The following is a 10,697-nucleotide window of genomic DNA, read 5'->3' on the forward strand; positions in this document are numbered from 1 at the left end:
GTTTATCTGGGTATTATCTGAGGAACTTACAAGGTATGTAAATAAAAGTGAAGGGTATTTTAGTCATATTTTGTTTGGATTAGACCACGTAGCACCCCAAAGTTTCCTCTTAACAGGCTCTATGCTAATCACCAACCTATAAGGCTGGTAATTCTCTCTCTTTCGCGTTCTGCATAACTGCTTTTCCAAAATAATAATTTTTGGGAGCATATAATTATATGTATTGCTCATCCCATGAAGAACCAGCATATTGGTCTGCGTAGAACACAAATCAGTATCAAAGATTACTAATTTTTGGGGATTAATTTATTGTTAGAGCACTGCTCGGTCGAACTCGCAAGCGTTGCTATCTTAACCTTGTTTGTCAATGTTAGTGATCAAAGCTATGAGTCTTGATTTCTAGTCTACTTATAGATGTCTCGGACTAGGATAGATTTTGTAGTTGAGCATTAGACTTCACGGCGTTCATCATTGAAGACGAAAAACTACTAAGGAGAGCTTGTGGAACTTCATAAACAAAAAAGGTATGTGGAGACTGAAACTCATCTATCACTTGGAAAGTTTATTTCTACTTTATCTCCTATATTGAGACATAAGTCGTGTTACGATATAGTTTTCTATTATACACATTTGAGATTTCTAGCTGAGTTTAACCCACTTACATATTTCTCGGAATATGTGTGTTGGCAAGCTTTCGCTTCGACTAAGTTCATCTTGATCATGTGAAAATCTCCGAGCAACATCTTATATGATTCGTGTGATACAATCATTTGGTGTAAACTTGGAATGTTTCGACTATGATTATTTCAATAACTTGAAAATTTCTTTGATGCTAATAATGTGTGAAAACGGCTATTGTCATCCTCTAAGATAGTTTCAATGATTGAAATAAGAGTTTAGAATACTTAACCATCATTGGATTATAAACATATTGTGCATTCTTGCATGTATGTGATCCATGACCGGTACTAAAGTATGCACACCCGTATGCGTACTTGAAGTTGTGAAATTCCGTGTACCAAGTACACATACCGATATGCATACTTGCGTAAGGTATAGGTCCGGAAATTTCGGTTGGGATTTGGAAGTGTACTAAGTATGCGCACCAGTTTGCATACTGGCGAACCCAAACTCCGAACGGATACTTAAGTATGCGTACCCGTTTGCATACTTGAGTGGTTAAAGTTCTAAAATTGGTTGGCTCATGAACTATATTAAGGAATGCATTCTTTGCAAACCGTGGCTATAATGTTCATGAATTGATTCGAGTGAATCAAACCGATTTTGCTTCAATTGTGTTCTTGTATACTTCTATGAGAATATAGCAATTGAACAACTCTTTAACTAGTTTCATTTGAGTCATTTGAACTAGTTATGGTTGAAAAGGCGAGGGTACCCAAATATACCTCAAGTTAAAACTTTTCCTACCTATAAGTCCTTTCTCCGAAAGTGATTGTCTATGGACAGAATCGAGACAATACAACTAATCCGTTCACACTTCGTGTGATCGTCTATGGATACGAGATCGAGACACTACAACAACGAAGTATGTTTACTTGATAGAAAGGTTCGGACTTAACCAAACACAATAGGATTGCTTATCAAGTAAATAGGAATTAACGTTTGTGTAATTTACTTTAATTATAACAAAACAATTATAATGCGTAAAATAAAAGTAAATGACACAACAAGATTTTGTTAACGAGGAAATCGCAAATGCAGAAAAACCCCGGGACCTTTTCCAGAATTGAATACTCTCAGTATTAAGCCGCTACACAAAATTACACCTAACTTCGTATAGTTGAGACCAAGCAACTAAACCTATAGTTCACCTAGTTTCGTCTGTATTCCCACGCCTCCAACTTATAAATAAGTCACGTACTTGGAACAATTCCTTTGGTTCGTATTCCAAACAGTAAAGGAACAACAAATCTGTTTGGTATCAAATCTATTCAACCAAGTGATATGAGTCGGACAAAGGCTTTTCCGTTTATCTTAACATAAACTCCTTCGTCAGGTCCTTAGATCTATCTTATGTTCAATTACCGAAGTAAGCATTTAAGATTAAGCCAACAACACTCTTAATCCAAAGAATTGTGTTGATGCCGATCTACTCAGTTAATCAATCCAATCTACCAAAAAGATAAACCGATTATTAACTGGATCCTCTTTTACCAAAACAAGTATTGCGCACACCAAAGATTATAAAACCCAAGTCATATCTTCAATATCTTCTTTGTCTTCAAATCTTCTTAAATATTCAATAAAAACCTGCACACAATCAATTGAATCTCTTGTGATCAATCACGCACAGAACGGAGTCTGTTAACAATGGATTATCACAAGATCGTCTTTAGAACTCACAACAGTCTAAAGATCCCTGTCGAAACTATGAACTAGTTTGAGTGAATCTTATATCAGACGAGAAGATTCTCAAGAATAAACAAACTAGGTGCAATCATATTTCAACCACCGTTAGTCAATCAAATCAATCGAAAACAAAAGATAAACCGCAATTATCTAGTTTCCCACCAACGGTACACGCTAGAGATTCTCAATCCCAAAGAAAACTTTAAACTGAGCGGCCGTAAGAGATTTCGCCTAATTAGGTTACTCTCCTCTCCGAATAGGAGGCTACACCAGTAACAACAACAAAAGAGGAAGTTTGTTGTTACGAAGGATTAGTTTGCAAGAAAGGAAAACTTCAAGTATTTATAGACAAGGAAGTTTGGACACCAAGGAATTTCCAAAACCGAAAATATTCTCAAGATATTCATTAAAGCACAAATTCGGTTTCCATAATTCCTGGAAATGCTCTGTCCAAAAATAATGATCGAAATCTCTCGGAAAATCTAATTAGTAAATGCACATTATTAATTCTGGAATTTCCCTACAAAATGAAATTAATAACCTTAATTAAAAGATTCTTAACTTATGTTTCGATCCTGGGATTCTCTTCCCTTAGCCGTTAAGGAATATCTTTGAGCAATTAAAAAAATAAACATTCACAGCACATGTTCAAAGTATGTCGACATCCTTACTTTGTAAGTTCTCTTTCATACTTACAACCTTGAAAACGATTTGTCACACTTCCAAACAAGTTTAGAATTGGTTCATCTGACTTTCAAGAACTATGTGAATGATCAAACTAATATTCAATCACAATCATGGGTTTAACGATTCTACCAAAATAAGTTTCGGTTCTACCTCCATGTGAGTACTGTGCATAGTCACACTAGCTTTCCAAAATTCGGTTGACTAGGTACTAGGATCGGTTCCCCACATATATATGGTATCTAACTATATGTGTTGCACATGTCCATAGGATCGGTTCCCCTTTGCCTAAAAACGTGTTGCACATGTCCATAGGATCGGTTCCCCTTTCTGCTATAAACCTTGTTGCACCCCATACAAGGATCGGTTCCCCTTTGTGATGTACTGCACCTCTTACTAGGATCGGTTCCCCTTTCCCATATTTGGTCAGACACAACACAAACCCGATCATACCATCTCAGGTGATTACTTAAGATCGGTTTCACTAACAAAAGTCATACCAATACATAAGTCAAGCCTTTGTGAATAGTTCTACCAAGAACACAAACAAGTTGTGAGCGGTTATACTCAATCACACATATTGGTTGTTCATAAGATATGCAATGAATAGCAAAACCAATAACACCTGGAAATTTCCTTTTCGGTTCACAAACAAGTTTATGAACTTACTTCCTTAGAACACATGTAAACGTTGTTCCCTAGGATGAAATCCTCACCTCATACCCATACATAATCACAATAGCATTCAAATGATTATGGCGATGTCTTATCTATAAAGTTTAATGGTTAAGCAATAAACCTCGTATTGTATTCCTTAATACTATGTCTATCTAGAGTTCAAATATGCTTCGCAGTTATGTTATCAATATGCACGACTTGAAAGATACGTTAGAGAATGAAACAGTTCAAGTCAAAAATCACTAACCTCAAGTGGAAGGATGATTGTAGTCGTTGTAGTTCCTTGCTTCTTCACATCTTCAAGACTTCGCAATACTTGTAATGTCTCATATCCTAATACTTTCAAGCTAACCTATACGAAGTTGACCCTAGTACATAATCAAGTGACTCTTAACATGAGTTTTGATTCACTAAAATATGACAACCAAACTTGACATACCAACGCTTGGTGGGTTCAACCGAGCCATACTCTAACAATCTCCCCCTTTGTCAATTTTAGTGACAAAACTCTTACATCATATGGATAAACAAATTACAAGAATTCATTACACATCCGCTTGATTCCTGATTCAACAACACAGTAAAATTGCTTACATTCAATCCTTGAAAATGTCGTTGTTGACATTATAATAACAAAGTTAATACTCCCGCTAAGGAAGATAGGTAGATATTCAATCCGCACGTCTTTGTTATACCAATTCATATGACATGTTACTGATAGGTGTTGTAAAACACCTAATTTCATATCTAGTATTTATGTTTTCTTTGCTATTATCCTTGTGAATTGCATATCTTATGTTTACTTTTGAGTGTTCAGGTACTTTGGAGTCACTTGGAGCAAAAGAAGGAGAAATTGTCCATTTGGAACATAAAAGGCAAAAAAGTCAATTCACAGGCGAATTATATTTGGAACCGGCTAAGGCTTTGCAAAGAGGAGGTGGAGAATATCTGCCAGTTTCGCGCAAATGACAATTAAGCAAGAAAACAGAGTAGGTAGTCATTTCTCTAAAACTGACAAGCCAGATATCACTTTGTGGCCCTTATCAAGGAGTGCAGATTGCCAATATTAATTTTATTCATTACAGCCCTAAAACCTACAGGGTGTTAGTAGTCAAGGGAGTTGGGTGTAGTTAGGTTTTTTCCTGTTAGTCGTGGGGGAATTCGAAGGAGTCTCTCAAAATCCCCGTTAGTCGTGGGAGAGTTTAGAAGAGTCTCCCAAACTCCCTAGAAAACCCTGTTAGTCGTGGGGGAGTTTGAAAGAAGCTCTTAAACTCCCAGTGGTAAAAAATAGAAGGCTAGGGAGTTGGGTTTTTTTGGGGAGTTCTAGGGAGTTTACAGTGTATTTTTGCCTCACTCCAAATCTCTCAAAAGAGTAGAGATTTTGGGAGAGTATCTCAAACTCCCTACACTCAAAACACCAAACTCTCTCAAACTCCCTGAATTCTCTTACACTCCCTCAAAATCCCCAAGATCTAAAATACATTAAACCCCCAAACTCACTCGTGGACTAACCCCTGCTAGAGAATTCTCCTCATTATTGTGTCTGTCTAAAACTGAGAGACTTGAGGAAATAGAGGCGCAGTCGAGAATAATTCAGAGATCCATGAACTTTTGATCGGAGATGATGGAAGCGGTGGTGAATACTGGTTCGAATTAAATATATATATTACACGAGAAGATTGTAGTGGTGATTCGAGCAATTACAGAGAGGAAGAAGGTTTATTGTGAGAAGAACTGAGATGCATCCGCTGCTACTGGTAGGTCAAGGAAATGGAGGAATTAATGAAGATTAGGAGATGGGTTTGTCTGATTATTGGGTTTGATGGTGTTGAATCTGATGCTGTAATGAGAAGAAAATGATGTTAAGGTTTCTAAAGAGAAGAAGAAGATGATATCAGTGGAGATGTTCATGGGATTCGATGTATCTGAGATGGGTTGAGTTCGAATTGTTGAAGGTCAGTGATGTTGTAGGAGGTGTCGCTGCTGCTGGAAGTTTGAATCGAGAGAACATGGTTGAAGATTAATGGAATTTCAGGATAATGGTTATTTCAATGAAAGAAACTGGTGGTGCTGTCTGGAACTGATGCTGCAAGTGATTGTAGGTGGTTGACTCTGGTTGCAGTCGACAAAGAGAGCAAGGAATTACAGGGTAAGAATGTATGAAACTGCAGGGAAACACAATTTGTTGTATGGTTGGTTTGTATGCATGAGTGAACCCTGGTCCTGGTAAATGAATGAAATGGGTGCAAGATTGGTGATGTTCAACAGTTGGCAGTGAAGCTTGCTGTCATGGGTGATGTTGCAGGTGCAAAATGAGGAATTGGTGATTGCAGCTGAAGTGAAGTCGCAGAAACGCAATATGCTCTTTAAAAATCTGTTGCTGTGATTGTGTTGGTGCTGCAATGAAGCAAGATGAAGGGAATAGTTGCAGGTGCAAGTGCAGATACCGTTGGTGTTGCTGCTACAGATGTCGACTGAGAATGTAGTTGGCCTGAGATGTGAAGTGTGTAACTGCAGCTGAACTGAAGTATTGATGGGGTTTTCATGGAGGTGATATCATTTCATTACATGAGGAAATGGACCTGAGAAGAAGTGCATAAGTGTAAGAGACAGTGATGATGTTAATGGTCTGTGGAGTTTTGTGACAGAATTATGCATGAATGGTGTTGGAAGAATGAGCTGCAGGACCTGAGATAGAATGGTTTGATTGAATTGAAGAAAGCTACAGATTAACAGTGATGGTTGAACTGATGGCAGAAGCTAGAACTAAGATGTGCTGCTGGTGTTATCCAAGGTTCAGTGGCAGTGACAAAGAGAGCTGAATTAGCAGCTGAAGCAAGAAAAGTTTGAATGTGAAGTTGCAGTTGGTGCTGCAGTGGTTAAGTGGAAGTGAAGGATGGATGTTTTTGGTGAGAATCTTGGCAGATGCTTGGAATTGATGGCATGTTGGAGCTGCAGATGGAATTTGTGTCAACGCCGAGAAGTGAACTGATGCTGTTGGTGGTTTGCAATCGAGCAAAGAACAGATGAATGAGCTGAACTGAATCAATGTTAGATGTATGCTTAGGTTCAGGTGATGCTGCAATGAAGTTTCAATGAGAGATGGTGGTGGGGGTTGAAGTTGGTGCTGACTGGTGGTGATTCTAAACTGAAATGGGAAATACTGGTTGTCACAGTATGGGTGGAATTGCTGCTGGTATTTGGCCTGGCAGAGAAGGAATTATATTGGGTCTGTGGCAACTTAGCCAAGACTTAGCTTCAGCTAACCGTGGTCCTGATGGTGGTAATTAATGGGCAGGAATAGGTTGTCAGTTTTACAAGACTGACAAGCTTGGCAAGTTATGGGCTTGTTGGACCCCTTGGACTTTGGGCTTTGAAGACCTAGTTTTGGAAACAAAAAGAGCTACAAAAAGGAAAGTTTTATACTTCCTTTGGATATCACGTATTATTCTTGGAGCTAAGGAGAGAGCCGCTTTTGTTTACGCTACTAGGGTTCGCTTTGCTTTCATCTTCGTTATTTGATTATTGATTATGATGAACTCTATCGCTATGAGTAGCTAATTTAATATTATTGGTGAAGGATGTAGTCCTATATCCACAACTTGTGCTTGATTAATGCATTAGTTTTCTCTCTTGATTATCTTTCAAATCTTTACAGTTTTTAATAATCACATGATTGATGTATTGTGATAGGATTAGATGTTTGTTTGGTTAAGTGGCCAATTAATTGAACTTGCATCCTTGTCCATAGCTATTTTAGGGTTTTTCATCGAGCGATAACGCCGAATACAAGTAGCATGATATGATTGCGGTTTGTAGTGATACACTCTTGTGATCATATGTAGAGTTTGACCATTGTCCGAATTGTTATGCGCAATGTATGACAATTGCATTGATTAGCCTATTTCCAAAACTTAATGCTCATAGGAATTGAACTTAATTAGCGCAAGGCGTTAGGTTATTCTTTAGGTAGAATTCACATACGCAGATCTAATGTGTGTATCGATGAACTTAGGAAATTAATAGATTATATTGCTCTCTTGATACTTTAGGCTTTTGATAATAAAAGAGATTAAATTGTAATTCTAATCATGAATGCAAGCACATGTTTAAGATTGAAGATGAATTCCTTGACCAATATCTCTCTATTGATTATTTTCAACTATTTTCATTATTTTACCGCTTTGTTTATTTTGATAAAACAAAAATCCCCCCATTGGTTACTAAGAAACTAGAATTTTTATAACAACAATTGAAAGTGAATTATTTTTGACGCATACGACAGCGATCAGTTACTCCCCCTTAGTCTGTGCTTTCACTTTTTCGTTAGATAAACGTTCAAGCACCAATGTTCTTTTCCTTAGCGATACCAATCAGTATAAAACCAATGCCAGTATCACATGTTTACTCCATATATTTATTCCCCTTTTTGTCACAAAATGACAAAGAAACGAAAAAATAAAGGACAACACGAAAAGAATCTTACAAATCTCAAAATAGACTTGCAAACCTGTAGAGTTAGGCACGAGGGTTCCACACATCATGTTCTGATAACCAATATCAAAACTGAAACTACAAGTAGTTTTATTTTGATATGTTATCAAGGAAACAATTGTATGAAACAATTTTTCCAATTTAGTTTAACAAACCAAAAAACAACTAAGCACTTTAGTCCCTTTGCTAAACTGATTGTTCAAAAACAACCGCTTAATTCGATAAGACCAAAATAAAGATAAACTTTATTTTTCTCATCAGGTTCTAATTATCCATAAACTTAGACCTTTCAATTTTAAACAAGACAAGTACTAGGTTAGTTAACTAGCATTTCTTGTTAAGGCATTCGATTAGACTTGAATAACCGAAACCTCACTTCGATAAGTCTAACTAAGATCATAATTAACTTAGTTTCTCTTATCCGGAATCGAATTGGACTAAACAACTCATCCCGTACACTTTTTTTATTTCGTTAAGCCATAAATAATTCATACAAACCAAAATAAATCAACTTGCATAATTATTCACCTCAACCGGAAGCAATTGAAACAACATAGACATTAAAAGCACTGCAATTGCACCGAAAATTTGTAAGCCTAAACAATTGATACCATACAAAATCAAGATAACAATAGTTTTTCTTAACCGGAACCAATTGAATCACACACAACGTCAATTGTACCGAAATTTTGTAAGCCTAAACAATTGATACCACACAATAAAGCAAGATAACAATAGTTTTTCTTAACCGGAACCAATTGAATCACACATCCACACATACATCATGGAATAAATATCAATTGTACTGAAATTTTGTTAAGCAAAAGCAACAAATATATATAATATAGACTCAGGCTTTTCTTAAACAAGAAAACAATTAACTAACAAGATTGTTACCTCAAATTTCGCATCCACTTCTCCAATATGTTTGCATCTTCGTCCAGGGAGAATTGGTATCGAAATATCATCACATTGTCATCCTTATGCCAAAACAAAAGAACAAAAACAACCCCCAACCTTTACCAGAGAAAGGTTGAAACCCGGTTTTAACAATTGCAAGCAAGAGTTGAAAACTGTCGAAACACATATGCTTTTATGCTAAACCAAAACCGATTCAACATATTGTGACTTTTTCACATATTGTTTCTACCAGAACCCCTCATGATTCTTTGATAAAGCCTACCAACATGGGCTAGAACTTAATCCTGCTAAACCAAAAAGTCACCCAAACCATAAGGGTTCACAATATATGAGATCGAATATTAAGGTAGTAAAACCGAAATCAAACATCCCATAAACATACATAGCAATAAGATAAAAGCATTCAAGCACAGGCTATGTAAACCGAAAACTATCACAAGAAAAATTACCAATCAAATAATTTTATTCATAATAGACCAATACAATCAATGAAAGAAATCAAAAATTGATGTATATTAATCTTGATTAAGTTTTACAGTATACTCCCTCCGTCCCTAATAAGATGACCTACTTGGTTTTAAACTTTGTCCCATAAATAGATGACATATTTCACTAATCAAGGGATATTTCTAAAACTACCCTTTTAATTGATTATTTTTTCTATAAGAAATATGTATAATTTGATAGTCATGTTTATATTCGTTGCGTAGGTGTCTTAAAATGCTTTTCAACGGTATAAAGTTTATAAAAAACCGTGGTATAATTTAAGAGATAAATCGTTTCTAAATTTTACTAATTATTGCCCATAAGGGTATAATTGTAAAAAAATAGTTAAATATACTCCACTTTCCTCCTTGCCTTAAAATTTGTGCAAACTACAACTAGGTCATCTTATTAGGGACGGAGGGAGTATAACTTAATCTCTAGTGGTGCTCTTGTTGTTCACTGAGGTCTCTTCAGTGTTCAAACTTTTAAAGCATGTCTCAAGGGACTTGTCAGAAACCACTTCTTGTTTCTCAAGTTTTTCGACTTGAATCTTCATATTAGCAATATCACCTTTTGTCTCCTCAATCTTATCTTTGAGCCAATCTTGATTCCGAACCGTTGTAATGAGATTGGTTCTTAGTTCCTCAAAACCGTGGATATAATCTATCATACTGTCGGAACGAATCCACTTGGTTTTGGTTGGATCTTGTAGGTTGTAAGCCAACAGGCATGACTCATTTTGTGATCCAACTGAACTATCAGAGTCATAATCAGACATGATATTAGATATGCCCTTTTTCTTCCTCTCTGTATTGATTCCTCGACAATCCTTAACCTTTTGAGCTTCCTCCTTATTAGCCTTTGAGACTTTGCGAGTTACTGGAGGCATGCTCGGTTATGAATGAATATAAAAGGATTGTTCAGGGTTTCTGAATACAGACAAGAGAAAGTTTCTCCTTTTAAAAGAGACAACTTTCGGACCAAAAGACCTCTGGAAAATCCTAAAATATAAAAGAATATATTTTGTTTCCTTAGTCTGAACTTCTCAAGTTGGAAGGATTGTT

The sequence above is a fragment of the Papaver somniferum genome, unplaced genomic scaffold (assembly GCF_003573695.1).
Source record: "Papaver somniferum cultivar HN1 unplaced genomic scaffold, ASM357369v1 unplaced-scaffold_132, whole genome shotgun sequence".
NCBI classification, from domain to species: Eukaryota; Viridiplantae; Streptophyta; class Magnoliopsida; order Ranunculales; family Papaveraceae; genus Papaver; species Papaver somniferum.